Here is a 14,887-nt window from a genome sequence, read left to right as displayed (position 1 = left end):
GATCTTTCTGCAGAGAAGAATACTGCCTATTCCCAAAACCCATGATTACATTTGGCATTTGTTGGGAGTCTTACCAAGAGCCCAGGTACTGAATAGGCTTTGTGCTCGTCTACAGTGGACTTTGCTAAAATTTTCCCATTAGTGGTAACAGGGACCATGGATATCCTGTCTGGAGTAGCACTCCCACAATAGCTAGCATCAGTGAAGGTGACCTGGTAGCAGCATCAGTGAGAAATTTGACAAAAAAAGACCTAATTTGCTCTCAGCCTCTTACTCCCAGAGGCAATCCATCTACATTAGGCATTACATACATTATAGTGCCAGTACAACAGCTTGTATCGTTCCTATCATAGATGTACTGGTTAAGGGCTTAGTGGACATAAAGAGGATTTAGTGTCCGTATAAGGCACCAGATTGAACTCGCTAGACAATTAAAGGTATAAACCAGCATAGTGCCACTGACCTCAATACAGCAACACCATTTTATACCAGCTGAAAAGCTGGGCCCCTATTCACTTAAATTAAAAAATATCTGCAACTGCCTATGATCGATTCAATGACATTTAATCTCCCTACTTAATGGCTCACATAAAAGCAAACACTGAGCTACACAAGGGAGTGTACCTGATCCTGTTCTCTAGCTGCTTCTGCTGGAAGGATCAAAAACCGAAGCATTAATTGGTATCTTGCTGATCTCACTTCTATTCTCCTGTGAACCTTATTTTTTAGCCCTAACAAAGAGAAAAGGTGTTCATATTTAGAATATTAAATGTATATGTAATATATATCACATCTAAAATATTATAATTTATATGCCATTTAAACAGATTTGTATTAAAAAATCACTGCCTCCCTCCTATCATGATGCACAAGACACCTGCATGTGATAGTGATATCTAACAAATGAACAACATAGGTTTGAGATTTGCAGTACTCTTCAGTGTTCAGTCTGGTATGATCTGTATAATTTTTACCATCTTCTCATGAGTATTCATTACAAGGCAGTAAAAACACCTGAGCACTGTGTACACTAGGGAGTACACCTGTGCAGCTGGACTATTGTAGGAATATAGGTACTAATGGTTTTAGAATAGACAGGGCTTCGAAGCGTCCACAACACTAAACAAGCACTGTGAATTAACACATTTTCATCTAGCAAGTATTTTCAGTTTAGCAATGAATTTAAATTTCAGGGAAAACAAGCACATCTTGATTAATGTAAGAAGAATATGCCCAAAACCCTGGAATCTACGTTAAAATTATGGCAAATCCTGTCATATTTTGGACAAACCTTACTGAAATAAGATTAATACCTTTGGAGTCCATTGTATTAAAAAGGTAATTGTTTATGTGAGATTGTATGTAGCTTCTTGAGGAGAAGGTGGTATGCTAATACCATTCCTTGGTAATCAGCCCTTTTAAAGACACCCCCTAAGTACTTCAGACTGGGTTCTCCAGGGACCAACAGACAAAAAGGGGATTTTTGGATAAACAGCCTGGTTTTAAACATATGCGGGGCTTTTGTTCTGATCCAGCTAACAGACAGGCCCCCTATTTTACAAAGGGCCCCAATCCTTAGGGAAGGGTTGGAAGGACTGACTCCAACCAGAGCCATTCTGGAGACTGGGAGGATGGGGCATGTGTTCTCTGGTAAGCTTATTCACATAAGTAGGTTCTTTCATGTTTTTCAATATGTTTTCCCTGTAGTGCTTTTACCTTACGAATAAAATATCTTTGCTTAAAAAGAAACTGCATGTAACTTACAACTGTTGGAAATGACTCTGTTATTCTCTGAAGAAAAAGCAAGCAGGCCTGTATAGACAGAGTGTCTTTTGCTGGGAACAACAATGAAGACAGGGAACTGTTCAGCCTGGAAATACCCTAGTCAGAAGGGAGCGAGGCACCGGTCTGCACTCAAGAATGACAGGCGGGGGAGCCGGAAGCCTGAGAGTGGATCACTAAGGGGTCCCCTGAATTGTGATAGCTACATGAAGACTATACATGCTTTAAATAAAAGTAAATACATTTTCTCGATAACATATTTAATGTCTATTACCATGAATGAAAGCTGAATCTCTGTCACTGTCTTTTAAAAATAATTAATTAAAGAAAGCAGCTACCTGAACCTCCAGGAACTTACCTCCTGTGAGGCCTTACTAAGTCTCCCACTGACATTGACAGTTTTGTCATAGCTAATGTAGACTGGCCACCTTTTAACAATGTCATCTGCACTAGCAGAGTTACATGACAGAATGAGAAAAGTGTCAGCAGACATTCTTCACTAACACTTCCCTTGCTGCAAGTACTGGAGGAGCTGCAATGGTGGGACATTTTAAGAGAAAGCCCAGTGCAGTAGCTGCCCACTTCAACCCCATGCTTCACCCAAATGCTCATGACCTCATGCCTTCCCTGTTCAGGCAGTATTTAAAACTTATTTAACATTTAAAATAAAAAAGGGGATGTAAACCACAAATAGGTAGCTTTTATTCCTCAGAGATTTTACCAGCCACTTTCAACAACCCTTACAAACTGGGTTGTCTGCTCCTGATCCTAGTTTACGTCTTTTCCATGCAGGCCTACTACTTGTCTTGTATTACTGGAAATTTACATGAAAATGCTGAGTCCTGAAACTGAAGTTTAGGTTGAAGCAATTAAATGACATTCTTCCTGAACTGTTGTTTTACTTCGTTCCTAATTTTCAATACCTAACAGTACCTTTCCCTAACTTCATTTCCCCATAGTTTTATTTAATTCAGATTGAACAATACCACCACATTTGTTTGAGCCTCTTTGGACTATAATTTTGCTCTGATTAGCAGGTTAACAAAGATTTTTGAGGCTATCAAGTAAATCCTCTGTGTTAAAATGGATTAAGTGAAAAAGAGTAATTGTTTAGTGGGATCTTTAAAAGTAATTAGAAAGAAGTTTAATAATTCAAATGTCTTATTAAAAATCTTCAAATATCCCAAATATTTTACCTGTTTTTTCCAACTTATCTTCCTGACTCATTCTTCTCCTTAATCAATACAGAATTCCAAATACAAGCTGTTGCTCTCAATAAAAATTTTGACCATGATACAAGAACATAAAAAGTCATTATAGTTTCCTCTGCTTCTCTTCACTATTTCTAAATTCTGTTCCTTCCTCCACATTCTTTAGTTTTCCCCCCAATTAGAATACAAACACAGTAAATTACAACCTACAGGGATTTTTCCCCCCATAACACAGTTAGCAACTACCTAAATCATTTAAACTGTCCAATCTATTTTATAAGACGACAATCAGTACCTGACTACACCTCTCACTATTAGAATATGAATTTTTCATAACATCTGTCAACAGTCTGCTTCTAAAAACAACATTTTCATCATTTTCTAGGACCAAGTACCAGGAGCTTTACACAAGACCTGGGAAAGAAGTTCATGCTCTCAAGACCTTAAAACCTAAATGATACTTTCCCTAGAGGAAGTAGGATAAAAAACACCAGGGTTTAAGCAGGACATGACTTACCAGGGATACCAGAATATGTGATAACGTATTTATTCGATATTGGCACACACCAGCTTCCATTTTATTTATTTGTAATGCAACATACTTAGTGATTGTTTTTATCTAAAACCAAGAATTCTTTCTAGGTGCAGGCATTAAGTGAGAGATTTTCAAATGCACAAAAGAGTTGCACACCTAATTACCATCTGCGCCTTTGAAAGTCTCCCGCCTAATTCTGTATTACAGTCCGCCTAAGACTTATTTTATTAATACACCATTCTCCAAAACATTCCAAAATAGCAATCCACTTTGTCAGGCAGGACACAGTACACTGAAGATGATGATGACAGGACACCAAAGCTGCTCAAACTCATGCTGAAGTTCTAAAACTGGGTTGTCCAACCCACGGGGCAGAGTCTGCCCACCAAAGGCTGCTATCCGGCTCCCTAGCCTGCCACAGTCCCTGCCCTGAGCTCCCCACTAGTCGAGAGCAGAAGCAGGCCCTCCCCACCACCAGCTGGAGCCGAGGAACAGCGCCTCCCCTCCAGCCCCTTGCATACTGGGCTGCGCTGCACTGCGCCAGGACTCTGGACAGAAGCAGAGGTGGGCGTGTGACCAGCCACTTCTGGCTGGGACGGGATGCTGCTGCATGCTGCTCTGTGCCCCGCCCCGCACCCCTGGCCCACTGGGACGCTACTCTGTGCAGCACAGCAGCTGCCTGCGAGATCCTTACCAGGGGCCAAGTGAACCTGAGCTCTTCTCCTTCTCCACCCACCCCCGCGTAAATTTCCGGCTGGGACCCAGCTGGCAGCCAGCTCAGGGCAGGGAGGGGAAGCTGCCTCTCCCAACCAAGCCCCCAGAGGCAGCCACCACGCTGCAGAGCAGCAGCTGGGAGGAGCCAGGGTTGGAAGCTGCTCCCCGCCCAGCTGTCAGGGAGAGCCTCCAAGTGTGCCGGGGGGAGGGGAGGCACAGTGGGAGAAGGACAGAGCCACACCCCCCACAGGGGGACAGGGAGTGGGGAAAGCATGGCGGCCATGCTGCGAGACACGCGAGTCACAGGCCCTCCCTCTGCTCCTGCCCCGATCCCCTCCCCCTTCCCCTGCCAGCACCCACTGGCAAAAATACAAGTTGGCACCTATACTCTTACCTCGCTCCGCTCCCCCCCGCAGTCCCGTGCCAGTGGGCTGGATGCAACAGGAACACCCCCCATCCGAAATTTGCTCACTCCCCTCCAGTGAGAAAAAATTTGCAATGTGGCCCCTCACCATAAAAGGTTAGACACCCCTGTTCGAAAAGATCAAATATATGACCGTGCTGATTGAAGAAGAGAAGCTCTGAAGAGTCTTTCCACAACGTAAAGTACCTCTGCCTTTTTAATTTTTTATTACTAAAAAACCGTATTTTCCAAAAAATATCTCCTAAATCCAAATCATGCCAGATATTGTTTCAGCTTACATAACATTTGACCAAAAATTAACACATCTTCTGTGGTTTTTTTGGGTTTTTTTATGCAACACACAAAAATAATCTCCCACCAACATCTGCTCTCTAAAGTTACTTTAGCTCAGCTAAACCTCCCAAGCTTTCAGCAAGTGTACATAACCTGGACTGAATACCAAGACCACCTAAAATATAACTCCACAAAGCTATTTGCTTCAGGCTATCAGTTCTCTCCTTGTTGGCCTTTTATATTTTCATTGTAAACTAGCTTCAGTATAGTAGATGCCCTTCCATCATAATATTATACTGCAGATATAGTAGATGCCCTTCCATCAAACAAAATAACTGCAATATTATAGATTGTTTTTAAAATATACTGCAGATAATAGATATATATGTAATGTTCATCTGAAGAACCACTGCTCAGGATAGATCATCTGAAGAAAAGGGAATATCTTAAAATCCATAGACAACGTTTTAAAAAATGGGTGCCGACTGTTGGATACCTATAAGAGTTACCTGTTTCCTGAATGGTGAGCACCCAGAAGCCCCGAAGAAATGAAAGGGAGGCATTATGTTAAGAAAACTGTCCATTAATTGGGTGGTTAACTTTAAGCAGTTACTATTGAAGATCTAGGTCTGCAAGTTTAGGAACTCTCTCCAACAATGGAAGTATTTTAGTCACCCATTTTATTTTCTTGGCTTAAAGACTATTTTCAGGAACACAGAAAAAAGTACCTTTTGCAGCTTTTCACATGAAATAGTATTTAGCAGAGTTCTGAAAGTTCTTCCTCAAATTTCCTTTTTGCCATTGTTCCTAGAAGTTTTAGAGGAAGATGGTTTACTGCTTCGACTATGAAATATAAATCCTCTGGATTCCTGTTCTGGATATTTTACTGGAGGTAGGTGAAAAGCTGGGACACATCCCAAACTAGTTTATTAATTTGTAACACAGTAAGATTTAATTCCCAGTCAGAATAAGGGCCTCACTATGGTGGGCACTGTACACAAATAATCAAGATGTCCCTGTCCCAAAGAGGTCACAATCCTCTTGGTGACTTTTCTGGAACACGGAGGGGTTCTGCTGCAATGATATCCATTCTCTCCTCCTCTCTGAAGGGGGGGAGGCCTGCTTTGCTGTTTCCTCTAGTCAACTGTCCCCTATTAGCACCAACAGCAGGGCTGGTCTTGGAATCCATCCCTCTTTTCCCCTGCACAGGCTCACCTGGGGCATCCGCATTCTTGGGGAAAAATTAAACAGGTGGCTGAGTCAGAATGGCTGAAATTTTGGGGCCCGAAGAAGTTCTACACCTTATCCAAAAAGCCCTCTCTGTTTAGGGATCTCTGCTCTCCTATCTGAATTCTGAAAATGGGAATTCTGCAGAGTCCAACCAACACTCCTTCATCCCACACACCTGAAGTTGACGCAGAAGATGTGTGCCATGCTTGGCATGTGGGAGGCCAGTAGCAATAGCATCTACAGCAGTTGACCAGGACCCTTCTTGGCATCAACCACACTGGATAGCTGTTAAGGGTATCTGGTGCAAATAGGACTTAAAGGCCTGCAAGCACATATATTTGTGACGAGATCCCAAAAAGGAGCAGCAGATTAACGAGAGGGATGAAAATTAGTGAAAATCAAATCTAACAGGAATTTGGAAAAATTCCACTGCATTATTGGACAATGCAAGTTTAACTTAGTTTTCAGAAGAAAGATATTTCCAGAAAGGTGGACTTGTGGTTTTTAAAACGAATCCAAAGGACAAATATATAAAACACACAAAAAAGAGGAACTCCATTTTTTCCACCAATAGCTTTTCAAGTGACCCATAGGTCACTAGGACTCACAGAAAGTCAATCAGTGCTCTGTTGGCAGGACTTATCTTTATCACTAGCAGCAGATTTACTTTGTGTAAATCGTAGCTATAAATCTGAGTTGACTGCACTTATTATCTATGTTGGACTTTTCAAAGGAGCCTATGGTATTTAGGCACATAAATCCCACTGAAATTAAGTAGGAGCCAGCTGTTTAACTCCCTCAGAAACGCATTAAAACTGGGATTTTCAAAGAAGTCTAATTCATACCATCACCATTTATTTTTTCACCATGCATAGCAGCAAAGACGGAAATAGCTTCTGTGTCTGTGTGTATCTTCACCCCAGTAGCACAGCAAGCACCTATTTTTGCTTTATAATTAACATGAACCACATCTCTATCTGTGGGATGCTTAAACAGTATTGTTCTGGATTGCAGAAGAATTCAGAGAATTCTCTCTGATCTGCACTGTCTCAGAGGGAGTGGGAAAAAGGAGGATTCATCATATGTAACAGAGATGCCGTTTTAATTAACCCTTGCAAGGCTCTTGAAGACAATGAGAACTAAGTGCAGATACATATATATCTCAATAGATAAAAGCCAGACATACCACTCCATATCTGGGCGTCAACAGCAAAAAAAACCTCTCTGCTGGAATCAACTCAAAGCCAAAAGTCTTCCAAAGAGAAAATATATTCAAAACATTTAAGTCTTAAAATACCCAAAACAATAAAACAATCCATGATACAAGGACTGTTGTCAAACTGAAGGGATGCATTTAGTGGGGTCCCACAGGCATCAGTCCTGGGTCCAGTACTAGTCAATATTTTTATTAATGACTTGGATAATGGAGTGAAGAATATGCTTATAACTTTCCTGGATGACACCAAACTGGGAGAGGTTGCAAGCACTTTGGAGGATTAGAATTCAAAACAACCTTGACATACTGGATAACTGGGTGGAAATCAACAAGATTAAACTGAATACAGACAAGTGCAAAGTATTACACTTCAGAAGGAAAAAACAAATGCACAACTGCCAAATGGGATATTAACTGGCAAGGTCGTAGTACTGCTGAAAAGGGCCTAGGAGTTATAGGGATCACAAATTGAGTATGAGTCAACAATGTGATTCAGTGGAGAAAAGGGCTAATATTCTGGGTCGTATTAACAGACATGTCATATAGAAGACATGGAAAGTAACTGTCCCGCTTAACTCGGCACTAGTGAGACCTCAGCTGGAGTACTGTGTAAAATTCTGGGTGCCCCACTTTTAGGAAAGATGTGGACAAACTGGAGAGAGTCTAGAGAAGAGCAACAAAAATGATAAAAGGTTAGAAAACCTGACCTATGCAAAAAGGTAAAAAAAACTGGACATATTTAGTTTTGAGAAAAGATGACTGATGAGGGGGAACCTTATAACAGTGTTCAAATAGATTAAAGACTATTGTAAAGAGGATGGTGGTCAATTGTTCTCAGGTCTACAGCAGCATAGCTGTAGGTTACATATTAGGAAAAGCTACAAGGATAGTTAAGCACTGAGACAGGCTTCCAAGGGAGGTTATGGAAATCCCGACATTGGAGATTTTTAAGAACAGTTTAGACAAACACCTGTAAGGGGTGATCTAAGGGTCCTGTCTCAGCTCAAGGGGGTGGACTATATGACCTCTCTATACGAATTTCTATGATTCTGATACTGCACAACAAAGGTAGCATATGTTGGTCCTGCACCTAAATCAGCCACTCCACTCCATCAACTATTAGGCCTAACTATTCATTACTTCCTTCTGTGAAGAGCAAAAAGTAGAGAGGAAGAACAATTTGGGCAACTCCACTTAGCTTCCCTCTAAATCTATTCATAAGAGCACTTCAGTTTCCTGAGGACAAAAACCGGATCCCCTCAGGCAGCCTCAAATCACCAGCTGGGTGGTGTGCAAAGCTAGTCGAAGCCATATCAAGTATTCCAATTCATTTTAAATACTTTCGGCTTCTCTGTTGTTACATAGCTCCTTTTAGTAAGGGGCACAGTCTGTACAATTTAAGATTGGTCAACTTACTTTTACTATTCTACAATAATATACAATTAGAATCCCTCTCCATCAGCTCTCATTTATCACTGACGTGTTTTGGTAGGTAAACACACGGAGATGTTTGGAAGACCTTTGTAAATATTAGTGTGGCAGCATGTATTTTACAGCATGGTCCATAAACTCCCCCAGTAAAGAGAAGCCATGGAGGATAAAGCAACTTCCAAAACTGAAGCAAATTTAAAAAAATGTGAGTTTCTTGGAAACCAAAAACACATGTGCAAGGCATCTTTGTGGTCGGGGGGTTGAGTGTACTCTATTGTGTGCAGGAAAATATTCTTTTTTTTTTTTTGTTTAATACGGCTGGATCTTTACATGATGATTGCTGGCAAAGGGAGAGGGTCAGACAGCATGATGCAAAACTGACTGTTTTTAAAGTAAAACAAATTATTTTTGAACTTTCTTCATGCTGATAGCATCCTTTATCCTTTTACAGTGCCACAACCATCATTTTTAAAGAGTTGATCTGAACTGCCATGAAAGCTCTTCCTTGCTTCACAACTTTCTACACTGAACAAACATGTGCAACACCTAAACAAATTCAGTGGAGTATAGTGGTATCATGAAAGATACTGCACGCTAGTGGAACAGAAGATCGCTTCAGTACATCCAAAAGGGACATGGAACAAGCCAAGAACAGAGCCCTAGTATTTAAATAGTTATCTTTATGCAGTTCAAGTTTTTCCTTTTCTCATTTGTCCAATCACATCATATTACACTCGAATACAATTCAGGAAGGAAGTCCTATCAATTAAACTGGGAATTCTATTTTTATTTTTCTGGATATTGCACAGCTGAGTTAGTTTACCTGGTTGTAGAAGTCCATGATTTTTTATTCTATCATCACTTGTGGAATTGCAGTAGGACCTGGCGTCCTTTGAGGAATTTCTAAAAATGACCTGTATTATTTAGCATTGTTTATTTGCTCAGGTGTTGAAGGTTTTACTTGCACTGTACAGTACACAAAAAACACATGAGCTTTGGGACAGGGCTTCTCACTTCAACTTAGAATACACAGATGGGCAGTAAACACATGATTGAAGTCAGATTACAAAGCAGATCTCCACAGGCAGTGCCCTACACCTGGCCTGTCTACGTGGAACTAATTGCAAGATCTAGCCTTCAGCATCTATTTCTATACACTGTCTTGCCTTTATTAGAAATAGTCTTTATAGCATTGAGCGTACACAAATACATAAAGTATCTTTTTGTCTAAATAGCTCTATCCCATATGTGCATTTCAGGGGATAATGAGAAAGTTCCATCAGAACTGGAAATTACAGTAAGACACTAGTGGGCCCCCACTTGCAGAAAGGAAATTCTGGGTGACTGAAGCATTTGGAGGGAAGGAAGGGGAGGAGTGTCAGGACAAGATGTTCCTTTCAAATCTTGCAACTCCAAACACTTCACCAATGTAAAATACATGAAGTACAAAGTAAAAACTTTCAATTAACAAGAAAAGCAGGAAAATCCCAAACTTCATCTGTGTATTTATTCAGCTATCAAGCACCACAATGAGTTGGTGAACTGCCTATCTGAACAAATCAAATGGAAGAGTATCAAGACTGATAAATTGAGTATTTCTTAGATTTAAATTTTCTAGTAAAAGATATAATAAAGTAATTGAATATGAGTTTATGACCAAAGGAATGTCAAGAGAAAGTTAAAGCACAGAAGTGGTTGAAAGTCTAAAGGAAAATTTACTCCCACTCTTTCTTGCACAGATTTATCTCCTGTCAAAACAGTGAGATAGATATGTGAAAATAAATAGGCACTAGAGGTCATAGCTTGGACAACACACAACAGAAGAATGAAACTCAGAATAAAATTCATATGACAGGCAAAAAAAGCATCAATACATACAAAAGTAAGAATTTCACAATTCCTATGGCCAACCTACACTGGAGAGCAATGTAGGTTGTATTTGTTTTAATAAGCTAGGTAACAAATTCAGTTAATTGAAGTTTATTGATGATAATTATGCCATACTATTCATTCTACTATGTAACTAACTGCTGAAGATGACATCTCCTCTGTTTACTATTTACACATTTTTGTATTTCTTTATCCTTTAAGCACATTTATTGGTGGGACATTGCAAATAATCTCCAAGAATTAAAAGGAATAGACATTCTTCAAGTTTACCACCAGCTGAAATCTACACTTTTTACCAAGCCTGGAGACACCTTAAGGAAAGAGGAATAAAACCTGATACACTATGTGAATCTTTTCTAGAAGGGTGCCTGAAACCAAAGCAAGTACACTAATATGAACTACTTCAATTATCTGTAAAACGAAACAATTGGGGGAGGGAATCATTGCGGAGTTGAACAATCTTGTATCACATGACCTGTTCAACTTGGGAGATGCTAGACAATTGGGAACAAATCCTTATCCTGAAAAAGAAAAATAATGCCCCATTGTAAAATTTTCAAAATAGCAGGTTATTTCTTGGATACCTGACACTAAAGATTTAAGCAGGAGCAGAAGTATGAAGGGTGGGGACTGGGGTTTGTGCCACAGTGTTAGGAATATTTCACATTTTGATCCACACTACAGCCCCGATTCTGCAAACTGTTCCATATGTGGGCAATCCCTGTACACATATAGAGCCCTGCTGACTTGCCTAAATGAATCCATTGCAAGAAAGGGGGGTATGTTTGCTGACTTCAGGTCAGGGGGGAAGATTTTATTGCTTTTAACGAACAAAATTTCAGTCTTTAAAAAATATATGAAATATTAGAGTTTGAAATATAATTTAATATAATACTTTGTGTATATCTCCTTAATTTAAGTACCAAAGCGCAGATGCTCAGGGTCCTGTACTACTACAGCTGTGGATAATCTCATACAATTAAAGCACAGCACAAGCTCCTTGAGGATATCAGCTGCTGAAGTAGAGGACTAGAACTCTGACCTCCAATCTCTGCAGTTAAGTAAAGGATGATGTTTTTAATGTCTGTGTATTATTAATTTTAAGTATCAGCATATATTGTAAGAATTTACTATCTTTATATAGATATGTATATCTTTAAACATACAACAGCTTTTGAAATTGCCTTTGTGTACATGTTCTAATCGTGGTACTTTTTTTTTTTTTTTTCCCCCTTTGGTAGCCAGCTACAACCCAGTGCTATCCTTCATCCTGTCTCTAACCCCTCCAGCAGGATAGGTATCTGCTTCCCTCTCAGCACCAGCTCTTACTCTTTCCTGTGCCCCACAGAAAGGGAACCAGTTAACTGTTCCTTATTACTCCCCTTCAATCTCTAGAAAATACTCTGGAAAGACCAAGCAGTTCACATTCCTTGTTTACATTCCGTCAGCTGCTTGCTTTACCCTCCCACACTGTGTACAGGGTTCCTCTCCATGCTGATTGCTGCTCCATGGATATAAGTACTTTATCATGCTTTCCATTTAACATGTTTGAAGCTTCAAAAGGAGGCTGAAAGAGGAAAAAAGCCTCTCTGAATTGCCATGACACAAGTAAGCAGACTGAATTTTATTCTTGTATGTGACACCGTGGTTAAATCAAGTCATACAGCTGCTTTGTGCCTCAGTTACTTTTCCTGTAAAATGGCAATAGCATGTGCCTCACACAGGTGTTCCAAAGCTTAATTCATTCATGTTTGCAAAGCACTTCAATAATCTCAAATGGAAGGTGACCTAGCATTGCACAGTATCGTCATCATAATGGAACACACCACACAAGAGCTTTTTACCAGTCCAAATATGGTTTGTCTACATAGCAATTAGGCACTCGTGGCTGGCCCGTGCCAGCTGACTCAGGTTTGCAGGGCTTGGGCTAAGGGGCTGTTTAACGGCAGGATAAACATTTGGGCTAGAGCTGGAGCCTGGGCTCTCGGACCCTGCGAGGTGGAAGAGTGCCAAAGCTTGGGCTGGAGCTTGAGCCTAAACAGAGCCCTGCAAGCCTGACTCAGCTGGCATGAACCAGGGACAGGTTTTAATTGCAGTGCAGACACACCCATAATCATTAGAGGACAAGTTGGGTGCCCGAGAACAGTTTCCAGTTCAACCCTCTCAAGAAACCAGAGCTACTCTTTAAATGTAGGTGTGAAGATAACAGTTTAAATATGACCTATTTGCAGCTCAACGACATGTCCTGCACTTACACAATAAAAGTTGATGAGTGGTGGCTGTTTTTCTAATCGCTCTCTGTGTTTCTATGAGGAGACAGACAACTTCAATAGGTCTTCTATATTTAAGCAGCTCCCTGTTTCAACATCAGCATGATGTAAGTGAAAATCTCCAATAACTCTGGCTTCAAGGTTGTTTCAGACACCTATTTTCTCTTAAATCAGACACCAAAACGCCTCCATAATGAAAATGCTTGTCCCACTTGGTATGCATAGATGCATAGTGAGAAGCCGGTATAATGAATTAAAGCCTGACGTACAAGTATTACTTCTTGGACTGTTACTGAAGGAAATAAATCAGCTTTCATTTTACAATTTTCACTTACAAGTTTCAGAATTTACCTAATTAGAAATACAAAGGAGTTGCCACATAAGTGATGACAAAAGGGTATTTTGAGCCACATGCTTGATGTAGTTCAAGTGTATTTTTTGTGTGGAAGATAACACTTAGGATCAGAGAAAGTGGAAGGAAAATGCCCATACTGATGTTTAAATGCTCCCTAAAAACAGTTGCTGGTGTGGTGAGAAAGCCACAGAGGAGGTCTGGCACTCAGCCAACCCATGCCGGAAGGTGAGATTCACTGAGATGGCAGCAATTTGGGAGATGATAAAGGGAGCAAAAATAGAGTGAGTATGTATATCACACTTTTCATATCCCAAGTACATTGTGCTTAGATATTAGTAGTACAGCTACTGAGTAAACTAACATGCCACCCAACATGCACTCACCAACTCACAAATAGCTCTCACATAAGAACCTGTTTTATTTTGAGAAATAGCATAGGCCTCAACATTTCAGGTATGTGCTACTCATTGTCCAACTTCAAGAGCCCATACTCTTTTTCAGTCATCACCAAGGGGCAAAGGCATCACTAAGCATTAGCATCAAATCAGAAGGTTAATGCCAACAAGTTCAGCCTAATTCCTTCTACTATGATGGATAGAGCTTGAATCTAAATCCCAATGTGAAATTTGGAACAACAAGCTCCTTTCCTTGCCTAGATACAGTCCAGCTACCAGCATGGACACAGATTGATGGGGTATGTTTTTACACTAGGTTATGGGGAGGAGATAAATTATGTGGGGCTAGAGCACTTCAACTATTTCCATAGATGATGTTTACTAACAACAGATTGTCGGAGTTAATTAAATTCCTAAGTACTAATTTCATCAGACATCTTAACCCTATCACTTACAAGGTGAATTATGGCTTTTAATTGTTCTAGTTTTTCCTGTTAATGAAAATGCATGGTGCCATTAGTAAGGCTTGTCAGCTACATTTATGTGCAAAGAAATTATCTAACTCTGCCTCGGTGATCTACTCCTGTCCATGAAAACAGGCTGAATGTCACTTTCAAGTACAGTAAATAACTATCCCTAAAGACAAAGAGGACAGATGGGAATACGTTCAGAACAGAGCAACAAATTATAGAATCAAGAAACCAACTAAATATTCCAGGTCTAGGGGAAAGAGTGCAATTAAAATTCTATAGAACAGAAACAAGTTTGTCTCCTGAAAGAACTAATAAAATATTTATCATCTTCTGTTCATGGGAATTAAAAAAAAACAAAAACCAGTGGAGATACTGATAATGCTCCTCTTTTCATTGTAAGGCTTTCGCAGTTCTGGGACTGACCCACCATTTATCTTTGTTTGTTTCTCATTACCGATAGCTGCTTAAAGCAACAGTATCAGGTGGGGACCTTCCAACACCTTTTCCAACATTCCAGTACAGGATTTGCAATGGTCTTTAAACTTTACCTCTAACAGTGATAAACAACTTAAATCCCTTTCACGTGAAGTAGTCAAATCTAGAAATTACACTACTCCTGCATTTGCCCATGAGAATGACTGACTCCACAGTGCAATCTCCCACAGATTTTTAACTATAAAAACTAGTT

The 14,887-nt window shown here is 40.1% G+C and overlaps 1 protein-coding gene across 14 annotated transcripts in view; it reads right to left on the bottom strand.

The window, feature by feature from the left end:
* AGAP1 (ArfGAP with GTPase domain, ankyrin repeat and PH domain 1) overlaps positions 1-14,887 on the bottom strand; it is a 600,162-nt gene that overhangs the window by 368,534 nt on the left and 216,741 nt on the right. The window contains exon 1 of one of the 14 annotated variants that reach the window (XM_067548656.1): positions 625-728. The exons of the other annotated variants lie outside the window; for them this stretch is intronic. The gene's annotated coding sequence lies outside the window, so the exon portion shown is untranslated. Of the gene's footprint in view, positions 1-624; positions 729-14,887 lie in introns of those variants that run through there. 14 annotated transcript variants of the gene reach the window in all.

This window comes from Emydura macquarii, unplaced genomic scaffold (assembly GCF_026122565.2).
Source record: "Emydura macquarii macquarii isolate MOO-44397 ecotype Brisbane River unplaced genomic scaffold, CSIRO-AGI_Emac_v2 contig_1253, whole genome shotgun sequence".
Classification (NCBI taxonomy): domain Eukaryota; kingdom Metazoa; phylum Chordata; order Testudines; family Chelidae; genus Emydura; species Emydura macquarii.
This window is presented reverse-complemented; position numbering and strand designations above follow the sequence as displayed.